Below are 17,823 nucleotides of genomic sequence, written 5' to 3' on the forward strand. Positions count from 1 at the left end.
CGATTTGTTTGAGGTGGGGTTTCTAAACCAGAGCGATCGAGTTGTCACATATAAAGCTCGAGATAGCGAGTCAATTACTGACTATATATTCTTGTCACCAGGGCTGTTAAATTATGCTGTGTCCTACAATGCCATCCCTAGTGGGTATAGCGATCACAACCCGGTTATACTCGTTCTGGATAGGACCCGCGGCCTCTTGAACAAAAACTCCTTTATTAATATAGCGATAGATGTAAAGAATAAAGATCAAGGAAGGAGACTGAAATGGAGTAAGGTGCGCCCTGATGACTTTTTTAGCACTATTCAACAAAAGGTGGCTAGGGAAATAAACATCTATAAAGACCCGACAAACTTTGGAGGGGATGTAATAGCAGCATTCAAGGCTATTTGTGCACGGGTATCCATGGAACTGACAATCAAAACTAAGCGGAAAGCCACACCAGTTCTAGGCTGGTTTGACCAGAATTGCTCCAAAGCGCATAGTCTACTAATGAAAGCACTCAAAAATAAGCCTAGGGACAAGCTGTTGGTCGCAAACCTTAGGAAAGAATATGCATCGACCCTGCGGGAAAGAAAAAAGACCATCAAGAAAGATGCTTGGGACTCGTTAATGGAATCAGCCACCATGAAGGAGAACTCGAAGTTCTGAGCAGTTATCAATAATCCCTTATTTGCTGAGACAATGAACACTGTCCTAGAAACAAATATTGAGGAGGAAGGCTGGCTAAATCATTTTAAGGAAATTTATGGGAGCAATAAAGTACAGGAGCCGTTTTTGTTACCAACTAGTTTGCATCCTTTGCCACCTTTAAGATTTACAGTAGCAGAGATCGAGGTTGCGATAGAGGGCACAGCAGAGCGTAAAGCCCCTGTCCCGGATGGAGTCTGGGCGATTTTACTTGCAAATGTTTTTAATTCAGTTTCTGAACTAGGTTTCCCAAAAACATGGTCTTGTTCAACTATCATCCCCATTTTCAAGAAAGGCTAAAGGGGTGATCCCAGATGTTATAGGCCGATATCTTTATTGGATTACTCCGTTAAGATCTTGGGGAAAGTGGTCCTAGCCATAATAACACAGTGGACGATGGATAATGACATCCTATCCAATGCCCAATATGGCTTTAGGTCAGGGAGAGGTACGGAGGACCAATGCCTAAACTTACATCTGATTGTGTCGAAATATACGAGGGCAGCCAAAGGTTCCATTCTTCTAGGTTTCATGGACCTGTCCACAGCCTTCGACCTGGTTAACAGGTCAAGGCTGTGGACTATGCTATTGAACCTGGGGTTGATGCATCCCTGGTATATTTTTTATCAGAATTACATAGAGATCTGAAGGCTACCATCAGGATGACACAGGAGGGCAAATGCACGGCATGGTTTAAATCTGGGAGAGGTGTACGCCATGCTGGCATCTTGGCCCCCATGCTCTTTACGTTGTACATAAATTCCCTGGAGGAGAGGTTGCTAACTGCGTCCCTCGACATTCCGCGTATGAAAGGTATCCCTATACCTGTACTCTTATACGCGAATGACACTGCTCTGGTAGCACGTACACCTCTTGGGTTGCAAAGATTGCTTGACTCCTTTGGGGCTTTCATGAATTTGCTTGATCTAGTAGTGAATAATTCCAAATCCCACATAATGGCTATTGGGGCCAGCAAAAACACCACCAAGACTTTCTACTGCAACAAGGAAGTCATTTCAAGTGTAAAGGTTTTCACATACCTTGAGGTGGTATTTGACAACAAGGGACACTGGTCCCCGCAACTAACATCAAAGACAAAAGCGGTAAGAAGCTCCGCTAATGCAATCCTAAACTTCGCAAGAAGACTGGGGGGGGGGGGGGGAACCATGTGAAGCTTTGATAGCTATTTACAAGGCAAAGACACTTTCAATAGCTAGGTATGGTGTGGGCCTTTACGGATTTGTAAAAGGAGACACTATCCAAAGGTAGGAAAATGCATTTCTTCGTTCCCTTTTGGGTCTACCCCAATTGACCGCTACCTTTTCGGTCCATCAGGAGTTGGGGATGGGATATATCAGTGACACTATAGCAATGGCACCCATCCTACTGTGGATCAGAGTTTGGATTAACACTAATCTTACCTTGAACCATATAATACTTAACCCCTTCAGCGCGGCGTGAATTTTCGCGCTGTGCTGAAGGTTCTAATGAGCCTATCGGCTCATGACGGAACGGTTCCATCATGAGCACAGCTCAACCGACGCTCATGACGGAACCGTTCCGTCATGAGCATGGAAGAGGTTAAGGACTGCTTAAACCTAGATAAGGCTAAGGACATTCAATGGTTAGCATACATCAAGCAGACAGTAACAGAACTGGGGCGTCCAGAGATCTTTTTCAATCCTTCTGGACTGAAAAAGGCAGACCTGACTTGGGTTAAAATTAACTTCCCCAAATACAAGGAACTAGAGCGGGAGGAAAAACAACCAAGTAAACCCAATGTCAGGGCCCATTATATGTTAATTTCCTGCCTATTCGTGCAACCATACTTAGCAGTCGTCACTAATCCATTCCATAGATGGCTCTTAACAAAGCTCCGGTTTAATCAGATCCACATGGTTCTAAGTGAACAAAATGGGTGGTCCAAGCCTGAAGATGCGGCCGTATGTAAATGCGATGATTTTTCATCACAAGATACTATGCACTTCATGCTGTTCTGCACTTTCTATCACGATGCCAGAAGGAAGTTTATTGTTCCCCTGTTGAAAGAGAAAGCATTTATACAGGCAAAACCTGCTTTACTTTTTTTGCTACTATTGGAATCACCTGTAACAATGTATAGTGTGGCAAGTTTTCTTGTTGCATCCTTTCGAAGTAGGAAGAAGAGACTTGCATTGTAGTCATGTGGGTTTTTAGGATAGCTGAATTATATTGACTATGAATTATGGATTTCAAATGAGGAAACCTTTTTATATTTTTTTATTGTTATTTTATGATATTTGAATGTACTGTATGCATTTTGTGAATTGTTGAAATGTTTTTATTGTATATAGCATACTTTTATGATTTTTTGAAAAAACCGAATAAAGTGGTTATGAATTGAATTGAAACCGCTGCAGGTTACGTCATTCTAGTGATGGCCCTTTCTCATTCTCTTGGAAATAGCCAGTGATTAAAGTCAGATACAGAATGCTATTTTTCAAGATTGATGTGGACTTCAAGTGCCTACTAATAGAGAGAATACATTCAAACACAACATTTCTTAAAGATGAAGTCTTGCTACCTCTTTCTTAGAATATATTAGAAACATAACAACAACAAAAACGTTTTTGCAAAAATTAAAGCGCTACTATGGATTCTGACCTGCTTTTAAGTCAAAAGAAACAGGTGTCTAGACTTTGATTGCTGTCATCAGTCTAGTTTAAAGGAGCCATTGGTTCTATTACACTTGTCATCTTTACAAAACACCTCTTGTTGTAGCTCTTGTGCTTTAATGGGCAGGAACAGTGCTTATTGTGAGCCGGTGGTTTCCGGTGCTTGGCACAGGTACTTCATTACCAACACCGGCACTTATGATAGTCTGTCACATGGTGGCGCCGCCTGTATTATTTAGAGATGAGCACAACAACATTTGTTTATTAATGTATTATTAATTAAAAATGACTAATACATGAAACCCAAGCCATTCTTATAGCTTTGGTGGCCTAGAATAGTCTAAATTGTCACAGGTAGAGTGTGTGGTTAATAGATGTGTTTGTACTGTCATTTGCAGTGCTGGCAGGGGCAATGGGTGGTGCAAGCTACAGTGGCCACCTTAGGAGGGCCCTGGTACTTATTACTTTACAAATTAAGGACTAGACTGATACTGAGTACAAGCACTTTTTCATTTTGAGAGGGAGCGCCCCTGCACTTTTCAAGAGTGAGGTAATGTTTTGAAATGAAGAGTAAAAGCACTTCTCAGAAACAAGCAGGGGCTCTGTCACAGGGAACCTGCACGTATATTATTCCAATTTAAGCACTGCTAGCTCCTAAATCCTGAGTGTTGTGTGCACCCTGCACCATGGAGGGGTTGGCCGTCCCAGGCAGTGCATACAGAATTTTATCACCGGACGTTGTGCACAATGTGAATAAGCCAATGTCAGTTTTACATGCCCAAGAGAATTAGCTTTGGATTCAGAACAATGAAAGGAGGGTGTCAGAGCCTTTGTGGAGGTGATAGGGAGATTGTGTGTATATCAAAGATAAAATTGCTTTGTAAGGGTCTAGCTTGGAAGGAGGAAAGAATCTTTAACAACCTTCCTGCAGGGAATCCTAAAGACAGTCGATGAGGTAGGTGGGTATGCGGAGGCCCTAATTATGTCCCCGCAAAAACTTAATTTTAGAGTGAGAGGCATGCACTTTTTAGGGGTGCAGCTGCCAGGAATGCCTCCTGAGAGTTCTAGTAGTAGCATTGAGTATATTAGCAGGGACTTACAAATGTGGAACATTCCAAGATGAAAGGTTTATGGGCCAATTCATAGAAACAAGTTGAAGAAAAGTCCAGGAAAATTAGAAGGAGAGCTGGCTCGAGGGATAGAACTGTCTGCCACGTCTGAGACACTGTCAGTCCTGGGGATTTAGGGGCCAAGTTCAAAGTCTGCAGGTTCAGGAGGAAATTAAACGAAAAATGAGTAGTGAGGAGAAAAGAATGTAGAAGGAAACAAACGTCCAAATTGTTCATCAGTGTGGTAACAGATATCACATGAGTATCACAAAAATACCGAGTTGTAGTAGAAACATGCAGCCAATCTAAGGGAAAAGACGTGGTGCCCAAGTTTGCAAAATTCAAGAAAAAATATAAATATCATACATGTGATCAAAAAGACAGATGAGTAGAGAGAGAACAAATAGATTTGTGTTAGTGGCGGAAGAAGGCATGAATCCTGCACGCCAGAGGAAACTACAATGAAGGCAGATGCATACTTGGTGGAGAAGATAAGGTATGTGTAACACCAAAGTAAAAAGGAGCTTGGCTGTTCACTCTAAATGATGCACCCCGGTTAGAACCAGCAATGGTTGTATGAGAGGTCGTATGTACAGTGGAGGGACATGGTGTGTGAACAAAAACTAAAGGTGGACTCCATGGCTTACAATTCAAAGGAAAGAAATGACATTGCCTGAATAGTTGTAGGCACATTATAAAAGATGAAGCCCTCATTTCTGCGGAATTGGCATAGAGCAATGTGAAAGGGTAGAAATGCACCATATTTATGAAATTTGGTGCATTCCTGTTCTTTACCCCTGTGCTGGCACACAATGTTCTGCCTTGTGCGATCTCAGGCCCATGCAGGATTGTTTTTGTGGAGGAAGGGTCACCTTCCAGCACAAAAACAATCCAGAGAGGAATTTTCCTCTTTTTATGCGTGCTGCAGGATGCAGCACACATAAATGGAGGAAAGAATTAAGAGAAATAAAAATATTTCTCCACATTACTCCTGCTCTGGGGAGGTGTAAGGTTTTGGCGCTGCCACAGGCTTATGTGATTAAGTAAATCTGAGGCAGCATCAAAATATATGGATATTGCGTGGGAAAACACACCACATTGTTTCTAGAACACCTCCCTGGTGCGGAGTAAGGCAACACAGCGACTTGCACTGCTTTTTCTTATTCTATGAGGCCATGCACAGTCATGCACAGTGGTTTTGCGTGGCTTCATAGATATGATTGAGAGGCTTGCCCGGCTGGAGCTTAAAAAAAATACACTTTGGCAGCTCAAGCCTTTCATAAAACCCTGATTAGTGTACAAAGAGAGGATGTGAGGCTCAAAGAGGTATACTACAAAATGGGGATGAAGGAGTAGAAACAAGTGTGGTTACCTTTATTTAGTATCTGTATCTAGTTCACCTGTACTAGTGGTAGAGTCCGGATTGCAAAACACATCAAGGCAAGTGGTTGCACAGTACAACTACAATCAAGCAACCATATGTGTAGCATAGTGTCATAGAGTTATTGTTTGCTATCTGGATGCTTGTTCAATGTCATTTTAATGTCTGTGAGTCAATAGTTATTCACTACTGTCATATCCACAAATAAATCCTTCATGTTCATCACCCACAATTGAGATTATGAATCCTGATATTGTTGCCACGTACAGCATTTCTTGTCGACATTGCTCAAATAAGTAAATAAATATCATGTATCACATCTTATTGAATGGGGACAAGTTCTGAGCTTTTCAATGACTTTCCATCAGGGCCTGTGAGGTGTTGGTTCCTCTCTGGTTGATCTGCTATGCTGGACAGCTCAAAGCAAAACCAAAGGGGATGATGGACAGAGTGTTGACCATTGCAAGCACTCACCCCCAGTCACCTGATCTGGGTTTAATCCATCATCATTCTTTAGCTCACTCCGCCACCCGAGTTCAGACATGGCCATATGCAAATCAGTCTGACCCTGTGCCTCATGGGAACAGTCCAGCCCGAACTGCCAAGCCATGTCTTCCCTGGACCGGAAACAAGCATCCTGGGACCGGTTTCTGGCTAATCAGCCATCATCAGCCAGGCTAGCTTGAATCCAGTGGTAAAGTGAGCAAGGGAATCACATCTGGGCATACCCTGCCAACTTAGGGAGAACAAAGCAAAACCAAAGGGGATGATGGACGGAGTGTTGAACATTGCATACACTCACCCCAGTCAACTAATCTGGGTTTAATCCATCATCATTCTTTAGCTCACTCCGCCACCCCAGTTTAGACATGGCCATATGCAAAGCAGTCTGACCCTGTGCCTCATGGGAACAGTCCAGCCCGAACTGCCAAGCCATGTCTTCCCAGGACCAGAAACAAGCATCCTGGGACCGGTTTCTGGCTAATCAGACGTCATCAGCCAGGCTGGCTTGATTCCAGTGGCAAAGTGAGCAAGGGACCCACATCTGGGCATACCCTGCCAACTTAGGGCGAACAAAGCAAAACCAAAGGGGATGATGGACAGAGTGTTGACCATTGCAAGCACTCACCCCCAGTCAACTGATCTGGGTTTAATCCATCATCATTCTTTAGCTCACTCCGCCACCCCAGTTTAGACACGGCCATATGCAAATCAGTCTGACCCTGTGTCTCATTGGAACAGTCCAGCCCGAACTGCCAAGCCATGTCTTCCCTGGACCGGAAACAAGCATTGTGGAACCAGTTTCTGGCTATTTAGCTTTCATCAGCCAATATAGCTTGAATCCAGAGGCAAAGTGAGCAAAGGGACCCACGTCTGTGCATGCACTGCCAACTTAGGGCGAACAAAGCAAAACCAAAGGGGATGAAGGACGGAGTGTTGATCATTGCAAGCACTCACCCCCAGTCAACTGATCTGGGTTTAATCCATCATCATTCTTTAGCTCACTCCACCACTCCAGTTCAGACATGGCCATATGCAAATCAGTCTGACCCTGTGCCTCATGGGAACAGTCCAGCCCGAACTGCCAACCCATGTCTTCCCTGGACCGGAAACAAGCATCCTGGGACCGGTTTCTGGCTAATCAGCCGTCATCAGCCAGGCTAGCTTGAATCCAGTGGTAAAGTGAGCAAGGGACTCACATCTGGGCATACCCTGCCAACTTAGGGAGAACAAAGCAAAACCAAAGGGGATGATGGACGGAGTGTTGGACATTGCATGCACTCACCCCAGTCAACTAATCTGGGTTTAATCCATCATCATTCTTTAGCTCACTCCACCACCCCAGTTTAGACATGGCCATATGCAAATCAGTCTGACCCTGTGCCTCATGGGAACAGTCCAGCCCGAACTGCCAAGCCATGTCTTCCCAGGACCAGACACAAGCATCCTGGGACCGGTTTCTGGCTAATCAGATGTCATCAGCCAGGCTAGCTTGATTCCAGTGGCAAAGTGAGCAAGGGACCCACATCTGGGCATACCCTGCCAACTTAGGGCGAACAAAGCAAAACCAACGGGGATGATGGACAGAGTGTTGAACATTGCAAGCACTCACCCCCAGTCAACTGATCTGGGTTTAATCCATCATAATTCTTTAGCTCACTCCGCCACCCCAGTTTAGACATGGCCATATGCAAATCAGTCTGACCCTGTGTCTCATTGGAACAGTCCAGCCCGAACTGCCAAGCCATGTCTTCCCTGGACCGGAAACAAGCATTGTGGAACCAGTTTCTGGCTAATCAGCTTTCATCAGCCAGGCTAGCATGAATCCAGTGGCAAAGTGAGCAAAGGGACCCACGTCTGGGCATGCACTGCCAACTTAGGGCGAACAAAGCAAAACCAAAGGGGATGAAGGACGGAGTGTTGAACATTGCAAGCACTCACCCCCAGTCAACTGATCTGGGTTTAATCCATCATCATTCTTTAGCTCACTCCGCCACCCCAGTTCAAACATGGGCATATGCAAATCAGTCTGCCCCGGTGCCTCAGGGGAACAGACAAGCCCAAACTGCCAAGACATGTCTTCCCTGGAACGGAAACAAGCATCCTGGGACCGATTTCTGGCTAATCAGCCTTTATCAGCCAAGCTAGCTTGAATCCAGTGGCAAAGTGAGCAAGGGACCCACGTCTGGCCATGCCCTGCCAACTTAGGGCGAACAAACTAAAACCAAAGGGGATGATGGACGGAGTGTTGAACTATGCAAGCACTTACCCCCAGTAAACTGATCTGAGTTTAATCCATCATCATTCTTTAATCACTCTGCCACCCAAGTTCATACATGGCCATATGGAAATCAGTCTGACCCTGTGTCTCATGGGAACAGTCCAGCCTGAACTGCCAAGCCATGTCTTCCTGGACCGGAAACAAGCATCCTGGGACCGATTTCTGGCTAATCAGCCGTCATCAGCCAGGCAAGCTTGAATCCAGTGGCAAAGTGAGCAAGGGACCCACATCTGGGCATAGAGTCAAGACTTATTTGCATATGACTGGGTTCAAACTGGAACGGCATGGTGAGCAAAAAAACAATGGATTCAGTCATCACCGAATTGGACGGGTATGCTCAGACGTGAGTCCTGTGCTCTCCTTGCTATCGGAATCAAGCTATCCTGGCTGATGAGGGCACAAAGCCCGAAACAGGTCCTAGGATGCTTGTTTCCAGTCCAGGGAGGACCTGGTTTGGCAGTTCGGACTGTTCCCATGGGGCCAGGGTCAAGACTGATTTGCATATGGCTGGGTTCAAACTGGAATGGCATGGTGAGCAAAAAAACAATGGATTTAGGCCCAGGTCTCTGTACTGGGGTGAATGTATGACATTGTTCTGCACTCTGTCATCAACTGTTGTTTTTGCATGATGGACAGTTCATCCTGGAGTGAAGCAACCATTAGGTATTTACAGGCTGCAAGGGTTCACATCCTGGAAGACTGGGGGCCTAATTTAGAGATGTGAGGTACAGTAATGAATCTAAGAGATTCCACATGACAAAAAGTGCACTTTAGGAAGTAACAGCACTTCACATTGTAGTATGGAAGATCACTCACTTCCACACGGATGCCAGATCCGATAGAGGGTGGAAGGACCACATCTGTGAGCAATCAAAGAATCTCGCTTTACAAAGAATCCCTAGATCAGGAATTCCGTCACAAATGAGAGAACTGCAATGGTGACTGGAACACATGTGGGTGTAACACGATATCCACGTAGAAAGAACTCAGAGCTACTGCCTGAAAACCTGCAACACTGCGGATGGTAGGTAGATGATCCCTTGTCTTTCTGAAGTTTACAGAAGTGCCACAACAGTACATTTAGGGACACACTGGAACATGAGCATCTTTAGTCTGGATATGTTAGGTGTCGGAATCATATAGTGAGCAGAAACAGCGGGAAGAACAAGCCTCTTTCTACTTGACCATTCTTGCACACAAGGTCTGGTTCTCATTTTCTCTTTTAATAGGAAGCTAAAGAATCCCATACTGTTTATCACTCTCCATGATGCCAGGTTGGGCAACTGAGGGGAAGGAAGCAAGTAAAGTTGTGTTTTCACCGAATCCAGAGACAGTAACATAAGGAATATTTTACAATATTCTTTAAAGAGCCCTCCGTGGCCACACATTCCAGAACCTGCTTCACGGAAACAGCATCTGTCGCATTTAATAAGGACTGGAGATGGAACTTACTGCTCTGAAAAACTTTCAAGTATGCAGTATTTTCTAGTAGTAAGTTTAGTGATAGAGGTGAAAATAGACGTTCTCAGTGGAGGAGCAGTGGCTAGGATACTCCTTAGAAGCCAGCGAATGCCCACAAATTTGTATACATTATTTTTTCAATGAATTTGCACCAATGCAGTCTGCACTATGTGCGAGAAAGGGCTGGGGTAACTGTACATACTGTGTGTGAAAAGCATCAAAGCACAGAGCTAGTGCGGCAAGGGAATGTTTCACCTGAAAAAGTGATTTCCAGGTAGAGAAACAAGAATTTGCAATGCAAAAAGTCTCGCATTTGCAAGATTTTGAGCTATTAGCATTGTAATTGACAATGCCCCTTATTTATGTGTTTTGAAATTCTGCAAACAACGACTATGAATACAAAGTGCACATAAATACAACATGCCTGTCAAGCATCACGCATCAGCCGTGACGCTCACGCATTTCAGTGCGGTGTTCCGCATCACCGCACTGAAATGCATTGTTGAACAAGTTACTTACCTTCGGTAACGATATATCTGTAAGAAACAGTAGTTAGTATTATATTCTTTACCTTAGAATATCCCCAGGCGTCAGACTGGATCCGGAAATGTTTGCGAAGCAGTACCCTTGCGCGTCGGTAGACGTCGTCTGCGGCTCCGCGTCCATCGTCAGCGTCGTGGGCGCCGTGATGACGTCGTCGGAGTACTTATACGCCGCCTCCGCGTGCTGACGTCAGTTCTTAGACACAGCTTTTCCGCGCCAGAAACGCAGAGCCATGTTAAAAACCAACACTGGTGCCATTGAAACTAGGGCCCTGAAAGGGGATGACCTTAACCCTAGGTAAGTAACTTGTTCATCTGAAAGAAACAGGTTAGTATTAGATTCCTTACCTTAGAATGGATACCCCAGCAATACCAACCCCGGTGGTGGGTCTGCAAACCAATAATCACACCAGAAAGTCCTGGAGGACGGAACGGCCAAAGAAGCCATCCCTCCGGACTTGGCTGTCCAGGCAGTAGTGTCTTGCAAACGTGTGCAACGATGCCCACGTAGCTGCCTGACAGATGTCCTGCAAGGGGACACCCCAGCCCAGGGCAGTGGTAGCCGCCGTGGCCCGAGTGGAATGGGCCCTCAGCCCAACAGGAGGCTCCTTCCTTGCCAAAGAGTAACAAGCCTTGATACACAAGACGACCCACCAAGAGATGGTCCGCTTGAGTACCGCCCGTCCCTTCTTAGCGCCCATGTAACCAACAAAGAGTTGGTCATCCACCCGGAACTGGTGTGTGCGATCCAGATAGAATGAGAGCGCACGTTTTGGGTCCAGACGGTGGAGCCGCTCTTCCTCCTATGAGGGATGCGGAGGCGGAAAGAAGGTGGGCAAGGTGATAGACTGCCCGATGTGGAAGGCCGTGACAACCTTGGGCAGGAAAGAGGGTCTAGTCCGCAACATAACCTTGTCCGGATGGACAGAAAGGAAAAGAGGTTTAGAGGAAAGAGCCTGGAGCTCACTCACTCTCCTGGCAGAGGTGATGGCAACCAGGAAAGCAGTCTTCAGAGTAAGAAGGCGGATAGGACAGTTGTGAAGTGGCTCAAAGGGAGCGCACATCAGATAAGTAAGAACCAGGTTCAAGTCCCACTGAGGCATCACGAATGGAACAGGTGGAAACGTGTGTGTGATGCCTTTCAGAAAACGAGTGACAATAGGGGACTTGAACAAAGATGGTTGATCAGGCAGCCTTAGAAAGGCTGAAAGGGGCAAAAGGTAGCTCTTGATAGTGCCCAGAACAAAGCCCTGCTGGGCAAGAGAAAGAAGGAAGAGAAGAACCTCAGAAAGAGGGGCATAGAGTGGATCCACAGCCTTTGCTGTGCACCATGCCACAATTCTGTTCCACGCTACATTGGTTGCAGGTGGCTGGCCGGATAAAATTTAAGGCTCTCACCCTGGCCTTTAGAGTGCTTCATGGAACTTGCCCGAATTATCTAAGAACTCGGCTGCCAAGATACACTCAGGCCCGTCTCCTCCGCTCCAATTGTCGGGTCCAACTACGCGTCCCACGAGTCAGAAGGGCGCGCCAGGGGGGCAGGTCTTTTTCGGCAAACACTGCACTTCTATGGAACACCTTGCCACCCGCGCTTCAGCTGGCACCCTCTGAAACCAGCTTTAGGAAACAGCTGAAGACGTGGCTCTTTTCTTAGATGAATTAAGGCAGTGGCCTTCCGTGTTCTGGTCTCACCCTGCCCACTTAGCGCCGGGACACCTCCTAGTCGAGGTAGCTGTTCACGCTCTATAAAAATCTGTATTATTATTATTATTATTATTATTAATATTCCACCTGCAGGCGTGTACCAAATTTGTGGAGGGACGCCTGGCTGCCAGAATGATATTACAGACTTCAGGAGGCAAGTCAAATGGCCTCAACTGTCGCCGCTCAATCTCCAAGCATGGAGGTGGAGACTGGACAGGTTCGGGTGGAGGACCGTCCCCTGTTGCTGCGACAGAAGGTCCTCCTAAAGAGGCAGAGGAACCGGGGGATCGACTGACATACTGAGTAGCTCGGGATACCAGTACCTTCGTGCCCAGTCCGGAGCCCCAAGGATGACTAGGGCCCGTTCATTTTTGATCTTCTCCAGCACTCTGGGCAGAAGTTGTATAGGCGGAAAGGTGTACAACAGACCGCAACTCCACTCGCGACGAAAAGCGTCTCCGAGCGAGTGCCGCCTTGGAAATTCCAACACGCAGAACTTATGACATTGCGCGTTCTCTTCTGTGGCGAATAGATCTAACCAAGGCTCTTCTCACTGCAGAAAGAGACCTTGCGCCACGTCTGAGTTCAGACGCCATTCGTGATCCATCATGCACCGGCGGCTGAGTTCGTCCGCCCTGGCGTTCAAAGAACCTGCCAGGTGTTGAACCCCCAGGGTCACGCCATGATGTTCCTGCCACTGCCAAAGGCACAGAGCCTCCTGGCAGAGGGTCCACGACCCCCCCCCACACCCTGTTTGTTGCAGTACCACATGGTGGTGGTGTTGTCTGTGAACACTTGCACTACACTCCCCCGGACAGAGGGGAGGAATGCCTTCAGTGCAAGACGAATCGCCCGCAGCTCCAAAAGGTTGATATGGAGCCGGGACTCTGCCGGAGACCAGAGGCCTGTGATCTCCGCCTCTCCCATGTGGCCTCCCTAGCCCTGGAGGGACGCCTCCATCACAACTACGTGCTCCGGTTGGGGAAGGGAGAGGGATCTGCCGCTGACCCAATCGCGGTCCTTGAGCCACCACTGCAGCTGTCTTGCAGTGCCCTCCGAGATCAGGACATGGTCGGACAGGTTGCCCTGATGCTGGGCCCACTGAAACTTCAGGTCCCACTGCAGAGCCCGCATCCGGCAACGGGCGTGATGCACCAGAAGGATGCAGGAAGCCATCAGCCTCTGAAGCCGCAGCGTCAACCTGACCGAGACTCAGGATAAAGGCTGAAAGATCAGAATCAGAGCCTGAATATCACGAACCCGCTGCTCGGGGGGATAAACCCGAAACTGCGCCGAGTCGAGAACCGCTACGATGAAGAGGAGCTTTTGAGAGGGACACAGGTGTGACTTCGGCACGTTGATGGAGAACCCCAGCAGGTGCAGGAGATTCGCCGTCGTCTGGAGGTGGCTGATGACTGTCTGGGGCAAGCCCGCCTTCAACAACCAGTCGTCAAGGTAGGGGAAGACTGAAACCCCTAACTTGAGCAGATGAGCTGCGACCACCGCCATCACTTTCGTGAACACCCGTGGGGCGCTGGTAAGGCTGAAGGGGAGCACGGTAAACTGAAAGTGCTCTTGGCCTACCGTGAACCGCAGGTAGCGCTGGTGGGCCGGCAGGGGGATGTGGAAATAAGCGTCCTGCAGTCCAACGCGACCATCCAGTCTCCTGGGTCCATGACCAGTGTCAGCATTTTTAACTTCTCCTTCCTGAGGAAGCTGTTGACGTTCCGTAGGTCCAAGATAGGGCGTAGGCCCCCTTTGCCCTTCTTGGGTACCATAAAGTAGTGGGAGTAGCAACCACACCCTACTTCTGTCCCAGGAACGCACTCGATGTCCCCCATGGCCAAGAGGGTCGTAACTTCCTCCTGCAGAAGCCACAAATGACCCCCCGATACGCGGTGGTATTGCGGTGGCATGGCTGGAGGGGGTCGTCTCGAAGGGGAGGGAGTAGCCCCTTCGGACGATTTGCAGCACCCACCTGTCCGATGTGACAGTGCGTCAGTGGGAGTGGTGATGGCAAACCCTGCCCCCCACTGGCGTCACATGGGCCCGAAAGCACAAACTAGGAAGGGTTTGAGGCGGATGCTGTGGGGGAAGGTGTGGACTGGCCTCGCCGTTGTCCCCGACCGCCTCCACAGCAGATTCCATGGCCACCACCGCGTTGAATGTTAGTCTGCGGTGCGTGGCTGGCAGCACGTGTGGGGGCGCCCCTTCCTTGGCCACGAAAGGAGCGAAAGGCACCCGTTTGCTGGAGCCGGGCCGAGAGGCCCAAGGACTTGGCCGTAGCCCTGGTGTATTTAAAACGCTCAAGCGCATGGTCTGCCTTGTCGCCAAAGAGGCGACGGCCATCAAACGGCATGTCTATGAGGGTATTCTGGACATCCGCTGAAAAGTTGGCGGACCTCAACCAGGCGTTGCCATCGCTCTGCCCAGTGAGTCGGTGGTATCCAGCCCACACCAGATGGAAAAACGTGCTGCATCTCGACCCTCCGCAAGGGCTTGGGCGAGTTTAGCCTTGACCTCCGCCGGGCATTGTGGCAGCACGTACGCAACCGTGTCCCACAGGGAGTGGGTGTAGCGGCCCAAGAGGCTTGCAGTGTTGGAAGACCTCAGTCCCAGACTAAGGGAGGAGAATATTTTCTTTCCGTAATTCTCATACCTCTTGGATTCCCGATCAGGCAGAGCTGACGGGAATGCGGTCTGGGAGTTCGAGGCCTGGATGACCAGGCTCTCGAGAGTGGGGTGGGTGGTCAGGAAACAAGGGTCGCCCAGGGCCCGGCGTTGGCGTCTGGCCAAGTTCCTATCTACAGGCTGGCCTGTAGCGGGCCTGGACCAAGTGGCCAAAAAAACGTCAGTCAAGGCCTCATTAAATCGCAGCAGAGGCTCAGCCGAGCTTGATTGCGGTTTAAGGACCTCAGTGAGGAGGTTAGTCCTCACGGCCGTGACGGGGAGCTCAAGGCCCAAGGCCTTGGCCGCCCATGTCAACACCACACTGAAGGTTGCCCCCTCCTCCGAAGCCACGGTAGGAGGTGAAACAAAACCAGTGTCTGGCAAAGTGTCCAGGAAAAAGAACAAACGTCCGGGTTCGTAGGACAGGATGTTGTCTTATTTTGGTGTGGAACCAAAGGGTATCGCTACTGTGGACTAAGCTGTTAATACTTAGGGGAAGGCAAAACCTATACACACTTGTTCGGACAACTTCATTAAACATTGAGTACAAATTGCACTAGATAAAACTGATTTTGTTTCCCATAATTTTGGGAAAATTACACATACGTGGGTTTCTTAAGATGGGCTTACAAACAGTGATAATATGAAATTAAACTGGTACATTCGCTTATTGAGTGCAGACACATTAGTAAGATATTTAGATTAAAAGCATATTAACACAAACGTTTGGTCATATTATATGAATTTTATTACACATTGCACCATATGAAAACACATTAAAAACATTTATCAATAAATATAATCATCACAATGTTAAAAATCACAGAATCAAAAGGTCGACGCGGCGTTTCGGCTTTTTTCTAGTATGCCTTCATCAGGACTGATTCTTGTTAATCCAAATGGATTGGTTATCCATGTGGTTTGAGCTTTTAGTTCTACCAGGAGTCCTTTTTGATGATATGGACCTTTGGTGCCTTGCTTAAAGATTATTCACAAGATAGCTTGGTCTCGAAATCGTGTATGAGTTAAATTTCCACTCCTTCAACCTCTGCTTGTATAACCAGGGGCAAGAGGTGTAATTCCCTCTTTAGTCTGCCTTGATGGGACTCTATCTTTGCCGTCTCTTTTACTGCCAGGATGAGCCACCGTTCTGTGTATTGGGTGCTGTTCTCCCTTGGGGGCTGGAGGGTTGATTATGAACCACAACCTCTTTCAATTAGGTCAAGGTAAATTTCGCTGACTTCTTCCTCTGTTATCAGCTGATATCGATATGATAGCAGTCGGCCTCCCTGCTCCTTCCTTCCTGGCAGTACCTCCTTGTGTTCACCGCACGGCGTTCTGTTGAAAAAGTGTCCAGACCACTGGCATCCCCAAGTCCACCTGTCCAGTCCTCCTGGGACTGACACTCACGTGTTAGAGGGTCCTCAGACCCCTCCCAATACTCCTCATCACCCATCTCCTGATAATCAGGGTTGTCAAATGATGGGGCCGGTTCATTGAAGTAAAACTCCCCAAGCAGTGTCGAGAGCGGTGCCCAGCAGCGCCGCTCCGACGCTGGAACCTGGTCGAGGGAGATATTGGGGACGGCGCCGTCCGAGGACGGCACCAGAGGTGACACCTGCGGGACCGGCGCCGGTGAGGTCGTCAGGTCGACCGGCGACGATCCGGATCCAGAAGCGGATCCAGTGGGGCCCTGCGGCGCCGGGCCCGAAGGCGCCAGCGGCATCGGGGCCGAAGCACCCGAATCGCTAGGGCCCCCAGACGGGTCCGTTGGGCCCAAAGGCACCGCGGAGCCCGCCGGAGGAGTGAGGGACCTCATGGCCATGATGAAGCGTTCGATCTCCTCCGGCATCGCTTGCTGCCCAGGGACCGGAGGGTATGGAGCAGGTCGCAATGCCCACGACTCTGACGGAGCCGCGTGGGCGGTGTCACCCAAACCCCCGGTCGCATCGCACGAGCGTCGGGGGGGTCGGAAGAGCGATGACGTCTCTTCGACTTCTTGTGCTTACCTGACGACTTCGAACCTGAGGAGTGATGTCGACTCCCGGAGCTATGACGGCTCCGCCCCAGTGACCGGTGCCTCGACCTCCGTCCGGACCGGGACCTCTCACGGCACGGGCCGACTGCCGGAGCTCGAGCCGCTTGCGGGACTGCTCCCACCTAGCTTTCGATGTTATGGCCCGACAGTCAGAGCAGGTCTTGACGTCATGATCGACGCCGAGACAGTGGAGGCACCGTCAGTGAGGGCCGGTGACCGACATCAGCCGGTCGCAGTCCTTACAAGGTTTAATACCTGGCATCCCTACCGGCACCGATCGGAGTCGAAGACTCAAAGAATAATCAAAAAGATCTCAAAAAAGTTTAGTCTAAAAGTGACTACGGTACCACTTTTTCCGGATCTGCACTGCTGGCGTGGGAAAAGAAGAACTGACGTCAGCACGCGGCGTCTAAGTACTCCGACGATGTCCTCACGGCGCCCACGATGCCAATGACGGACGCGGAGCTGCAGATGACGCCTACCTATGCGCAAGGGTACTGCTACGCAAACATTTCCGGATCTAGTCTGACGCCTGGGGATATTCTAAGGTAAGGAATCTAATACTAACCTGTTTCTTTCAGATACGCATTTATGCCACTCTGAAATGTTGGCTATGCAGGTGCCAGCGCGCGCCAGCGCGCGCCACCGGCGGCGCCTGTGTGCGGCTCTTGCTCAAGCGGCCGAGAGTGCAACAAAGAAACAAATCTGCGCAGCCTAGTGCCTGGTGCCAGGCTGCATTTCCTGCGGCGCGGCGGTAGTACTGCCTTTGTAACGTCCGGTCATATAGGAAGGGG

The sequence above is a fragment of the Lissotriton vulgaris genome, chromosome 4_1, assembly GCF_964263255.1.
Source record: "Lissotriton vulgaris chromosome 4_1, aLisVul1.2, whole genome shotgun sequence".
Taxonomy (NCBI): domain Eukaryota; kingdom Metazoa; phylum Chordata; class Amphibia; order Caudata; family Salamandridae; genus Lissotriton; species Lissotriton vulgaris.